Genomic DNA, 14,233 nt, shown 5'->3' with positions numbered 1-14,233 from the left:
ATTGCTGGGTGATCTCTCCCTGCCCTTATCTCAACCCACCAGCCTGTCGTTATATTTCCTCTCCCCTGTCCATCTGAGGAGGGGACTGATGGCTTTGTAGGCACCTGGCTCCCAGTCAGGGCCAGCTCACCTCACCTCTGGGACTGCACGATTTGAGCAAAGCAAGTGCTGAAGTGCAAGACAGCAGCAACATCATTGAGCCTGTCTGAGGTCAGATAAGGCAGAAGGAAAGCAGGTGCCTGCTGCCTTCTGGAACAGCTGTGCTGTGCATCTAAAGGTGCAGAGTGGTATAGAGCGCCTGGAAATACCAAAATCTGATGGTTCTCCTCATGCAAACACACACACAAACACGTTGTGCTCTGATGCAGAGAGGAGCTGTAGAAATCCAAGGAGTTGTTGCTCATGCTAAACATGTTCCTGGAAAGGAGGAGATAAAATCTGTTATGCACAAATGCAGGAGCGGACAATCTTCTTGACACTGGATAAAAAATTGGTACTCAAAAGAATTCTAATTAAAGCAATTACTATCTTCTCTGCATACACACGCCCTGCATGTTTCATAAAAGCTAATGGTGTGCAGTGCTGGGCCTTGGTGGATAATCACAAGGGACTGGATAACTTCCTCACCCAATCTTCATCTAATGACTTGAACACATTTTTTGAACTCAGTTTGTACTGGCTGTGGTTATGGAGAGACTATTCAGTGAAGGAAAGCTGGTTCACAAAGTTACTGCTCCCTGTGAGTACTCAAACCAGACTCTGAAGCACTGGATGAGATTTGGTTGTTTGGGTCTGTGTCATGCTCAAGGGAAGGCTCATGGGACACTGATGACTTCTGGGTCCTCTCACGGCCTGCGGTGGGGTCACTTGTGGCTCCCCAGCACAGCCCAGAGCACTGAAAGAGGCCATAGCTTCTTCACCCAACTTGTCCACTGGCAAACCAAAGTTTCCAGAAATTTATTCTCTGGTTTTTCCTCCAAGCCTAGACCTAAGACTGCCCTGAAAAGCCATATTTAGTTTGTAAGTACAGGCCAGGAGTACTACTGCCACAGCCTCACGGGGGTCCTGCCAGTCCAGTGCTCACTCCAGAGCATTTGAAGCTTTTCTTCTTAACTTTTTATTCTTCCACTGTTTCTCTTTTTTTCCCCTGCAATTTTCTTCTTGAAAATGGCTTCAGGTGGACATCTTGAAACCCTATCAGGAAAGCTTTATCCCTTGGAAACCTTCTCTGAGATCACCTGGATTCCTGGCAACTTTGCTCTTATCTCACTTTGGAAAAGTCCAAGTCAAGCTAACTAACCATCATCAGAATTGAAGAGCAGAAAATCAAGCCATCAATCATCCACAAAGAGCATACAGCAGCATGAAGAAGCCCATTAGAGGCAAAGTGGACCTGTCAGAGACTCAGCGTGACGTGCCTCTTTGGCAGGAGAAACTCCCACGCTTTAATGCTGCCTCTTTAGAGACAACTTAGTGTCATTTTCTACAGGCAACTCATAAAACAATTAAAATAAATGTCTTCAGAATACAGTTTTCTTTTCTCTCTGGGAATGTTCCAGCTCACTCAGTTACAGCATCACCACAAAGAAAATGAAATTTTGTAATTATTGAGGACAGATACCAGCAGAGGGAAATAGTTTAGGACCTGCTGGAGTGTTGGGGCAATGCCAGGAAGGCACATTCAGAGGTCTTGGCCTGACTCTTCACCTTCCTGGTGCCACCAGGAAAGATTCAGGATCACAGAGATGTGCTGCTGTGCCAGCTGGGAGCAGTACAAAGCTCTCCTAGTGTGCCACATCCAGGGTGGGCTGATGCTTGTAGGCCTCGGCACAGTGGTACGTACCCCGGTCCACAATGACTAGTATTAAAAATTGAGTTTGAGCTTATTTTCCTTCCCGTTGTCTATTCCTGTCTCCTCTTGCTGCCCTGCAGGCTGCCTCTTCTCCATCCTGTGCCCTCTTGTCCAGTCACTCCCTGTTTTCCAGTCTTTCACCAACCTTTTTGCTTCTGCAACTGTGTTTATTGCTCTTCTTTTCCTTCCTGTGCAGACACACTCCTCTTCCTCCTTGCTGATGTCCCAGATCCGAGGTTGCCGGTGTTGGGTTGCAGATTCCTGGGACAGAGCCTGGCCCTTGCACCATGCTTGGTGTATTCCTGGCCAGCTGTCAGTGACATTATGCAGGCTGAGCCCACAGCAGCTCTTTGAACACATTCCCATGCTGGTCTCTTCCGATCTGCTTGTTCAAGCTTCTTCTGTTACATACACCCTTAGCCCACTTACAGAAATCACCGGTAATTTTGTAGCTCATAAAGCCAGAAATGCAATTACAAGCATATCAGTAACTTCCTTTTCTCACACCAAGGCTCCCTTGCAAATGTTTTATTTCACAGGATGTTAAAAAATGTCTTGAATTATAGCAGAAACTGGAAAATGTCATCTTCAAACTTGGTGTCTGTGACTACCTGGACACAATTTTTTTTCATTTATCACATTGCCATGCAGTGCCAAGCGAGCACACACTTCTGGCAGGAACCAATTCACAGTGCTTGTGCAGAGCCTGAAACATGAGAGGCTTCACACACAGCAACAACCACTCAGGATTACTGTAATGCCAAAAACAGAAATACAGCAGGGGTGTGATATTGCAGGAGCAAAAATTTAACTTAAATTTAACTTACACCAGAGCAAGAGGAAAGGCAGTTCCACAGCTGAATTACCAGCCTTTGGTTGCCTGCTGCAGATCTTATGTCCAACAGCAAGGATGTCCCTTTTGCCTGAATTCACCCCACCTTATGCATTTTGAGCCTAAACAATAGGGTCTGTCTTGGTGATACACCCACACAGTGTGTGATCCACATGCCATAGAAGCCCTGGCTCTGGCCCTTCACTGCTGGCTCCACCAGGACCAGTGGGCACCAAGACTCAGGTGATTTAATTAAGGTCTGAATGTAGGCTGGATGAGTGTTAGCTCTTCATTCTCATCACTGTCATCATAGAACAAAGTGAAAATTTCACTCACCTATTCAGTGGGGATTTGGGAGGTGGAAATTTGCCTCCTTTTGAGCCTTTGTGGCAAACAACAGGTGAGACTTGGCATGGCTTGATCTGCTGGAGGGAGAATGAGGATCAGTCAGGTAGGTTCCTCAGTGTGATGGGACAGATGCACAGAAGATACACCCAAAGCCTACTTTCCTGAGTACAAACAAACAGGATGACAGATTTCTTGCTTAGAAATCCACATCTTGCAGTGGAAGTACCTGACCCATAGGCAGTCTCCTGCAGGGCTCAGGCAATCTATGCAGTCAGTGCCCACCTTCCCCCTTGCTGTGCCCCTTCCCCAGCTTTGTGGGGCTGTGCAGGGAAAAATGCACCTTTACAATGCACTTTTTTTGGTTTTCAAAACCAAAAAACCAGGGAGTTTGGGGACTTCTGCTCAGCCCTCTGTTCACTGTGTGTGCCTTCTGTGGTGCTTAGTTTGTGGCAGAAAGGAGATGCAATGGCTCCTGCCATTTAACTTGAGCATCTTTACCCCCTCATGGGATTTTGTCAGGTTTGTGAGTGACGCCTCAGCTGCACAGCTGAGTGGCTCAGGTACTACACCACCAGAACCATGAGCCAATCCCGTGACCAAGAATGGGCTGGAAAACTCAAAGCTGACCTGGGTGACTGACAAGCATCAATCCGTTCTGCTGGCTGTGTTTTCCTTCACAGATGAGTGTTCATCCACTCCTAAAGATCACAGTTGTTGGAGAAAGAATTGCTAAGAAGTTTTTCCTCCTTGGAGCTCTGCCTTTCTACCTGTCCATGCTGGGAGTGAAAAAGGCTGGTTCTCCAAGAGGTGTCACTGGAAGCCAGAGCTCATGGAAGCCCCCAGCACACCTCCACCAGCCCAGCGGCTACTCATGTTTCAGAGAGGATGTGCCAGGCAGGAGGTCCCACATGGTCTCTGCTCCTGGCTAAGGTATGCTCTGCTGCATCTATTCAGGCAGGGCAAATCCAGAGCTTCCTCTGATGGAATGTAGGAGATGTCATTACAGCATGCAGGTCAGCTGTTTAAAAGCTAAAAAGCCTCAAAGGCAGAAGAACATCACCCTGCACCCATCCCCTCACTTCGTGGGGTTCCCCATCCTCACCAAAAGCTCCCTAGGTGTACACACCTTGTGTTTTGAATCTACGTGTGGGAAGCTCTACACTGATCCATTAGAGAAGACTAAGAAATATCCATTGAATACAGAACCAATTCTTCTGTTCTATCCTAGATTCCAGCCACAGCTAAAGCCAGTGCAGAGTCAGTTGTGCCTCTCAATGCAGGACACAGACATTTCGCTTGTACCTACTCATAGACAATTTAGAAGAAGCAAACTGGAAAAAAAAAAGGCAATTGGGATGAAGAGAGAAATGTTTTGAATTAATTCCAGCTTTTTATGTTGTAATTAACCAAAAGCAAAGGAACTGACAGTGTCCCACAGTGGCACAGACTTTTTCCTGCCTTATGGAATACAGGGGGAGTTGCAATTTCTCCCCCTGCTTACAGCTGTGTCTGAAAATTATTATATTCAAAAGAACAAACCAGATAATTGTCCCAAATTGAAAAAAAGACGAACAAAACAAAACCCAAGCAATCGAAGATAATTTTGTCAGAGCTTGCCCAATTAGATTTTGCTTCGCAATCGTTAACTTTCCATTGCAAAAGAATTCATATGGGAAACTTTTTCCAGCCTAATTCTTGAACCTTGCCCTTCTAATTAATCAGATGATGGTCTTACAGCTTAATTCTGTTTTCTGTTCTAGTTAAACTGTTTAGAAATGTGCTAATGATTCATTCTCATGCAATTAGATTCAGCAGCCAGAGTCTTTACTACAGTTCTGCAAAGTTGGCTGTGTAGAGGAGCACAGTACAAAGAAACCAGTCATGGATCCATAAAGAAAATCGATGGCATTTGGGAAAATACATTTGAGGATCTGGACCTGTATTTAATGCATGTCATTAGCTATTTGCAAGAGACAAATGACATGAGGGAAAGCAGCTTCTTTCAGTCTGCAGAGAGCTTAAAAGATATTCTTCAGCCTTTCATATTCCATTTCTCTTTCGTAGTAAGAATCCAGGTCTCTAAAGATCTACCTCGTAAAATTGCCACTGAACTGTAACAGGAGACACCGTGAAATTCTGGCACTGCAAAACTCAGGGAAATGAATTTCCATCGTGGCTCTGCATAAATTTGTTCTTTGCTGAAGCTGAGCCTGGGAAGTGACTGACGTTTTCGTGCCATGTGTGCACAGGGCTTTGAGGCTTAGATTTCACAAGAAGTGCAGATGCACCACTGGGAGCTCCTTGGAAGCTGCCTTGTTTACAGGGCTCAGCCTGGCGGGGCTGTATTTAATCCAAATCAGGTCACAGGAGATTGTGCTCCAGCCTTCTCATCACGGTCCAGACTCCATGTTGATATATGCTACTGCAGAGAAAACCTTGCGTGTTGGGGAAAGGAGAGCACAGCATCTCTTCTTGCAGTAGGACTTGGCCCAAGGTCAAGCCAAGATGTCCATCAGAGGCCAGGGACCAAACCAGAGAGACACACTGGTGTGTGGCCATGGCTGAGATGTGGCTCATGCAGTGGCCCTGAGGACAGGAGCCTGAGCTTAAAGGCAGCTCTGGAGACCCCACAAGGCTTCTCACTGCCCTGTTCTCACAGCACCCCAATCCCAGATTTGGCATATGCACACCCACTCCCGAGCTGGCCTTGGATCCAGGCAGGTAAGCCCTGAGGAAGGGAGGCAGCTCTGTTCGGAGACCCACACCCTGGAAAATGATCCATGTGTTATGAAAGCCATGGGTGCAGGCCAGGAGGGAAGGCACCATGGGCTCCAGAGATCTGTGCACTTCAGGCATAGGCCGCTCAGGCTTGGAGGGCCATGGGGGTCACTGAGGGGTCATGGGGTCCCCAGGGCTGGGAGTCTGCTGGCTGGAAATGCCACATTTCCTAATGTGTGGTATTTGGTCTTTATTAAATGGTTGTTCTACGACAACAAAGCTTTTCTGTGACTGCAGCCAGCTAGTGTTTGTAGGGCAGACCCGGGAGTTTCTGTCACCCATTTGTTGCCTGTCCTTTGATGAGGGGCCTGTTGGTAGCCAGGAGGAAGGAAACACTCAAGAACATTTGCAGCTCTGGGTCTAAGGCTGGCAGAGATGGGTTTGTTGTGATAAATGAATACCAGTTCTGCTACTGAGCAGTCTGTGCTGGGACACAGGCAAGAAGAGAAACCTCTGGTGTAAGGGTAGCCACAGGCAGGGCTTTAAAGGGATTTTGTGCGTTGCAGGAAAGAGATTTAATGTTGCGGGAGCAAGCAGTAACCCCAAACAATTTCTCCTTCAGAGGCCTTGTTTCAGGTTGAGTGGAGGGAGGCTCACGCAGATATTACAACACCGAGTCATGGCTGGAGAGGCTGGAATAGTAATGCTCCAACAGCTCATTCTTTTCCTCTGTTTTCAAACAGGAGCTTAGTTCTGTGGGAGGTCAGAGATGACAAGAGAGGGAACACTGACAAAGTTGCCCAGTACTTCTACTACCCCACAGTTCATCTCACATCCTTCACATGCTGAATGCGTGTTTCCAAAGGCTTACTCCTTGCAGCGCCTTGTAAGCTCTGCTTCTACCTAAGCAACAACACACTTGCCAAGCGTCTTCATCATTGCAGCCTCCTTCCCACCTGAAACCTCTCAGGCCCCAGCTCTTGTGTCTGGCTTTTGCAGAGACACAACCTCATGATGCTCAGCCCCACATAAATGCTTTTTCCATTCCAGATTAAGGACTTCACCTGCATGGATTCCACCTGTGTCTCCCCCACCTGCACCTCCTTTCACTTCCCAAGCCCTTGAGATGCCTCTAACTTCACAAAATCTGCAAAATGTTTTACAGCTTTCTTCACTCAGCGTTAGCCCTCCAGAATTGCCAACATTTACCTCACTGCATCATCAACTCTCCACCCATTTCAAATTCAATTGAAAGCACATTTTTCCCTTGCCTGTGGTTCCTAAATTATATACCCAGCTCGTTTCAAAATATCAATTCTGAAACTTGGAAAGGTAATTATTAATAACACCTCTGTTCTTCTCTGGGGGAGAAATAATACTAGAAACATGTGAAATGTGTACACAATTGTCATTCTCACTCTCCTCTTTTGCCAAACATTCTGTTCTTAACAGGAAATAAAAACAACTCTACTCCCAGTATTAAGTAGCTGAGGCAGTGTAATTAGCATGGAACCATGGAATTAGGACAGTATTCCTTGACATGTCTCCCAAGACTTGGCATGACAGAGATGCCACTGTCTGCCATGAATTAGTGTTTGGCTGTAAAGGGTCAGCAGCACAGGGGGACTGAGCTTGAGGAGAGGTGCACAGCGAGAGCTGGACCTCAGTGGTTCCTAAAATCACTTGTGTGGAGCTCATCATGGTAAACTGCTTCAGCTGTAATGATGTTGTTCATTATTTGATTCCAAGATTTCACATGGGCTTCCCAAGGATCCAGAGCTGTTGTGAAGCACTGAGCTGTGGTGTTTTCTGCAAGCACCAGGCATAGAATCATGGAATGGTTTGGGTTGGAAGGGACCTTAAAGTTCATCCCATCCCACCCCCTTGCAATGGACAGAAATACATTCCACTATCCCAGGTTAGTCCAAGCCCCATCCAACCTGGCCTTGGACACTTCCAGGGATCCAAGGGATGCCACAGCTTCTCTAGGCAACCTGTGCCAGGGCCTCAGCACCCTCACAGCCAGGAATTCTTTCCCAATATCCCATCTAACCTTGCCCTCTGGCAGTGGGAAGCCATTTCCCCTTGTCCTGTCCATTCATGCCCTCATCAAAAGTCCCTCTCCAGCTCTCTTGTAAGCCCCCTGTGCATACTGGAGTTAAGTATGTGGGTTTTTTCTTTCTAAGTTTTCATTTTCTACCTGTACCTATAAAACACACAGTAATGTCCTGAAGACTTTTTCATTGCCCATAGTGCCACAGGATGTGCAGTGAAGAAGCTCCAGGGTCTCTCCTGAAGCAAACCTAGTATAGGGGTGCAGTGTACTTTGGGAACTGAGCTCAGTGACCCAGGTGTCCCCCTTATCTCACGTTCCCACACCATCCTAGCAGGAACCAGGGTTGTGCTTCCCTAACTCTGGGGAAAGAAGACAGAAAGAAAAGAAGTCCCTTGGAGGATGAGGGGAAAATAGAAAGATGGGGTGCCTCTAACTCCTGTGGTGAAGGGACAAAGTGAGGGGTTCCCAAGGAAGGGAGACAGTAAGAAGTCCTAAAGGGATGGGTTTATGCAAGAAGGGAAGGTGTGCTTTCAGCCTTACAAGATAAGGAAGACCCAGCTCACAATCACTTTGTTTTGAGAGGAGGATAGCATTCAAAAATGCTACAGAGGTATCAAGGGGCTGTTAATTCTGGAGACTTGTCCTCAAGTCGTGAGGTGGATCCTCTTTAGTGGCATTTAAGGACCTGTAGGAAAGAATTTCTCACACGGACAAGAGCCAACTAACTGCTCACCTCACCCAGTAGTGTCAGTGGCTTTGGCTATCATGGGCCAAGCAGCTCCTTCCTGGCACCTCAGTCTCTAGGGTGCTGAGGATCTGCCTCAAGTAAACATGGCACAAAAAGATAAATAAATTTTTTAAAAAAAGTTATAAATTGAATGTCTCGTATCAGCAACAGCTTGGGAGGAGAAAGTCTGGTGATAGTGAGAGCCTTTGGCTCTGTGCTATGACAGCCAGTGCTTGTCTGGCAGATATATCCCTGCTTCCTTTCTCTGCCTCCTGGAATCTTGTCTCCCAATTACAGCTCCCTGACTCTGCTCCAGGCACCTCACTCCCATAGAAGTGTGGGTTATTTAAGAAGTAGTACTTGTCAAGTGTTTAAAATGAAAGGGTTTAAAGATAATGAGATATTGTTTAGAAATTGGCCAAATTTCATGTTCTCTAGCTGGGGGGGGAGCGGGGATAAGCTTCCACTTGAATGGAATGCAAGTAAAAGCTGCCCTGCTGAGAAACCCCCAAAGTGAAGACATGGAACCAGCTAAGGGATGGGAAAGGCCTGGGCTGACAGTGAAATCACTGAATCTCCAGAACCTCCTTCAAAACCTTTGGAATTCACCTCAGAATCTCTGGAATTCAGTCACTGCTCCGCAGCCTTTCCTGGGGCTGCCCAAGCTGTGTCTGGCCATCACAGCTGGTGTGGGTTGGCACTGGACCTCAGCTGAGCCAAGGCACTGGTTTCACCCACACCACCACAGCCACAAAGCTGTCAGGTCCTACGGGCCATTAGCATTACTCCTTATGCTCCCTTTTCCATGGGTTTCCTGCAGCACCACTGCACTTTTCCCACCCCCAGTCCCCCCTTGCTGCTCATGGCTGAGTGTGCATTGTGCAGTGTGACCCTGGGTCCTGCAGTATCCCCAGGAGTCCTCCTGGGTGATCCATCACCTCCCACAAGGCTAGGGCTCAACCCCGTCAAACGCCCTGCCAGGACAAGGACTTCACACGGGTCAGGCACATTTCTGTGAGCTGGCTGCGAGCTCAGGGTGCCACGTGCTGATTTCACCTTCTGGGCTGAGCCTTCAGAGGCAGGTGGCAGAGAGCACCAGCAGAACTCACAGCCCTCTTTTTGGGAAAAAAGAAACTTGCTGCATGAGACTTCTGCTAAATCATTTGTTCCTAAAATCCATGTTCAGCCTGCCTCTTCCTTGGGTGGGGCCAGCCCTGGATTTTGGAAAGCACTGCATAAACCTACTTCATGCAGCTTGCCTGATCCCTGTTCGTGTACCACCATGGAGTACTACTGGTTGAAGGCAGTCAAATTACACACAGCAGCAGTAAGCATGAAGAAGACTCGTGAAACTAGAGCTTTTCTAAAATATCACTGCAGCCCTTTTGGATTAGGAGTCCTGCCCTGAGATGTCCCACAACTTGAAAAATGCCACGAAACTGAAAGTTCAGTGTCACAACACATGGGTTTGATGCCACCTCGTGGTAGTTCTTTGTCCTCATTTGCAAGGCAGATCTCACTCTGGATGTTTCCCAAGCAGGTTCCTTCTGAGAAAGTTTGGAAAAAGGATGAAGATAGACAGAATTCTAGCTCTTCACTGCTGATTTGCAGCTCCACAGCACTGTTAATAAATGTTAGTATGAGTGTAAAACAGGGATTGCACATTATTCTGTAAGGTAATGTGGAAATACCTTCAAGATATGGATGTGGCCATCACAGAATATGCTGAGATGTCCTGACATTTAGCCATACTTGCCTCATCATCCTGGGACCAAACAGTTCTACTGAATTCACTGTTAGATTTTCAAATTTGGAGAATTCTTTCCTCCTTTGAAGAGCAACTTCCCTCTCCAGCCCAGTTGTCATTATATTGTGCTAAGGGTGTAATAAAGAGCTGAATTATCTCACCCTTTAAAAAGGGGAACAGAAAATACTAGGACTGGTGCAAATATTTCAACTGAGAATTGGCTCTTTCAAAAGAAAATTGTTCCTCCTCCCCTTTCACCACTGTAGCAGAGAGCGATTTGCCAGGTGCATTCATGGAGCTTTTGAGCCTTTCATGCAGCAAATGCTCTTGTTTGCCCTCTGAACTGCAGGAAGGACACCACTTTACAACTGCCAGAATGCATTCTTGGGCTATTTTAATACAAAACTCTCATGTTCATTGATTGAATAATCACAGACCCTGTATAAATCGCAGTGAAATGACTCCATGTTCCTGCTTTTTCCCTGAGCCTCAGGCACTGTCATATCCATGACAGCATCATGTCAGGCCCTGCAGAAGTGCTGGGTCCTGAAGGCAGCAGAGCTGGGTCGGTGCTGCAGTTGAGCTAATTACTCTTAGGTTTCAGCTTGGCTGATTAACTTTTATGTAGCCCTGTAATATCACAGGCATTCTGTTTTCAATTCTGGAACTATCTGGGACAGTGTTAATCTGGGGGAAAAACCTCTGCAAATCAAGCAGCTCTGCTGTGCAATGAGACAGATGTCATTTCACTGTTTGTATAAATGAAATTACTTTTGCAATGGTGTGTAATGCAATCTCCAGTGTTCAGATGCTTGTTTGCAACTTTTTCGCCAGACTGAACACTCCAAATGTCTAAATACAGCTGTTTATTAAGCTGTTCACTATCTGAGAGTTTAGAGGGAGTGTTACATTAATCTTTCTTTATATCACTCTCAGAAACCTATTTGACTGATAAGAAATTCTTCATCTTTGCTCTTTCCTTAAAATCTGCACATTTGAATCTGATCACAATATACAAATAGAGTGGAAAAAATAGGAGCGATTTTCACACATGCCCATCTGAAGAAGCTTTAAAGGCTGAAGTGGTGGAGGCAGTAAGTGAGCAGCAATCTGTGTAGCAATGAACCTCTTTCTCTTTCTCTCACACATGGACTTGTGAAAGTGGGAGCTGATATTTCCTGGCTAAGAGATATTTTCAGCGAATTTTCAGTTTTCCTAGGAGAATGTTGCTGTTGGATGTCTTGCTTAGATGCCATGGTCTCAGGCCCTCGGATCTCTTCAGAAGAGGGATCAACACCTTGAGTGAAACCGGAGATGGTAAAAACAACTCTTGCCCGAAGAGAATCTCAGGTTTGGCATAACAGTAAGTGTTACACCTGTGTTGAGTTTTGCTTAAATCACAGCAATCAAGGCAAACAAAATGCCTTTGTTGTATTTACCTTCATTTTCAGAGTCAGCAGAAGAGAAGAAAACAAGGAGCCATTTGGATTGAGGAGAAACACAACCCTCTGCGGGCTCTTTAGTGGAGGTAAAGGCATATAAGGGAAATCACAGAATCCCAGAATGGATTGGGTTGAAAGGACCTTAAAGCTCGTCCCATTCCATGGGCAGGAACACCTTCCACTATCCCAGGTGCCTCCAAGCTCTCTCCAACATGGCTTTGGATGGAATGGGCACCCACAGCTGCTCTGGGCAACCTGTGCCAGGGCCTGAGCACCCTCACAGGGAACGATGTGATAGGACAGTGCTATCACACAGGGATAAGGCTTAAGAATGGCTTAAGGCCATTCCCTGTTGTGAAAAGTGCCTCTCTAAACTGATCTGAAATCCAGCTCAAGACTTGGCAATACAGATTAAAACATGCACAAATCTGGCTTCTCCTCTGTAGTGACTGACTCTTCGCTGTGTAACGGCTTCCCGGTTGGTGCAGGTGTGTTTAGGATGGCGTATCCCACTCAGCATCTGGCTGCCTCTTGGTGAAGGTGCAGGTCCCACTCCTGTCCTGCCTGCCACCTCTGGGTAGGGGTTACGAACCCCAGGCTTAGCAAAGTCAGATGGATGTGTTTGGGTAACACAAGTCCCACGTCACACAGGTCAGCCTCTGCTCTGGTTTATCTATCAGTGATAAAACCATCTGGATGTCCTGCCATCCTATTTTGGAGAGAACAAACCAGGCCTTCTGGAGACAACAAACTAGGCCAAGGTGTACTGCTGCTGAGAATCTCACCTCCCATCTCCCAGTGCCCACCCAGGTTTTGGTTATACCTGTCCCTCAAATATAACCCTCTCCTGCTCTGCTGTTGCCATGTTTGGCAAGAATGGGATCTACCTGAGGGAACTCTGCACTGCAGATCACCCAAGGAGCATCTCTTGCTGGGATCTGAGCTCTCTGTAGGCAGCTGATTATTCATGTTTTGTTTGCTGCTTCAATTTATTTTTAGTTGATAGAAACAGCTGTGAGGGGGAGAAGAAATGAGGAACAGAAGCTGACAGCATGATTAACTTTTTAACTCAAATTGCTTCTCAATTAAAAGAAGCTAAATACTCCCTGTGCTCCTGGTGCCACTTTTCCATGTTGGCAGCTGCCGTGCTCTCAGGAGTATAACACAGTTTTGCAGATGGAGGCGGAGGTGGCGGAGAAAGGCTGTCCACAGCTGCTCCTCTCTCTGGGGTCACCTCACGGGACTGGGGGACAATGCACAAGGTGCCAGGCCCAGCACGGCCAGCGCTGTGGGGTGGGCTCAGAGAAGCCAGCAGGCTACCCGAGTTCAGCCTCTCCAACCATAAAATGAGATCTCTAGTGAGATTTCAAAGCTATTCCAACCCCTTGCGGGGAGGAAGGGTGTGGGTGCAAAGAAGCATCCAGAAGTTCATGTTCTAACAATGAAAAGCACTTGTAAAATCCTCAGACAAATCTCATACATGCTACCAGGAAGAAACCTCAGCTCTGCTGGGATGGATGATGTTTATTCAAGGCACAACACTGGGAAAGTTTCCAGCCACCACTAACTGGGGTGCAGTCATTTCATGTCCTACAAAACAAGAGCTCCTCTTCTCACTGCTTTTAACTGAGTCTTAAGACTCACAAAAGTCTTCAGCTGGGCAAACTAAGTATCTGCTTTTCCCTACATTGCTTTGTTTGCCTGCCAGCCTTTTCAATGCACCTCCTTATTCCGCTCTGCCCTTTGCCTTGTGAGGATCAGGGCTTTCCTCTAAATCCTGTACTCAGGTTCAAACTTTGACTCCCAATTGTCTGCCTAATTCCCCCTCTCCCCCACACAAGGGCAGGAAGGGGCAGGAACAGGGGTGTGCTGGGGAGGGATGGCGCAAGGTTGCAACTCAGGACATCAGAAACTCTGTCCAGGCAGCCCCTGCCTCCTTTGCCAAGCAAGAATCACAGAATGGTTCAGGCCAGAAAAGCCCACAGTGGATCAAATGGTCCCACCTTCCTGCTCTAGCAGGGTCACATGACACAGGATTTTTCCAGGTGGGTTTTGAATATCTCCACTGAGGGAGAGTCCATGCCCTCTCTGGGCAGCCTCCTTAGTGCTCAGTCACGTGCACAGGAAAGTTCTTCCTCGTGTTCAGATGGAATATCCTCTGTTTTACTTTTTGCCCATTGCCTCTTGTGCTGAGCCCCATAGAGCAGATCCTAGTCTTATGCTCTGACCTCTCCCTGCAGACACTGACAGATATGGAGGAGGGCCATTCTCAGCTGTGTCCTCTTGAGACTGAATAGCCCCATCTCCCTCAGCTTTTCCTCATCAGGGAGATGCTCCAGTCCCTTCATCACCTTCCCTCTGTGGACCTGCTCCAGCAGGTCCAGAGGAAGCAATGGAGATGCTGCAAAAGCAGGAACCCCTTGCTCTGGAGCCAGGCTGGGGGTGTTCAGCCTCGAGAAGAGAAGGCTCCAGGGAGATCTGAAGAGCCCTTTACAGTGCTTAAAGAGCCTT

The sequence above is a fragment of the Chamaea fasciata genome, unplaced genomic scaffold (assembly GCF_029207755.1).
Source record: "Chamaea fasciata isolate MVZ Bird 193981 ecotype frontalis unplaced genomic scaffold, bChaFas1.0.hap1 SCAF_16, whole genome shotgun sequence".
In the NCBI taxonomy this organism is placed as follows: domain Eukaryota; kingdom Metazoa; phylum Chordata; class Aves; order Passeriformes; family Sylviidae; genus Chamaea; species Chamaea fasciata.
The sequence above is the reverse complement of the archived record's forward strand: the minus strand, read 5'-3'. Positions refer to the sequence as shown.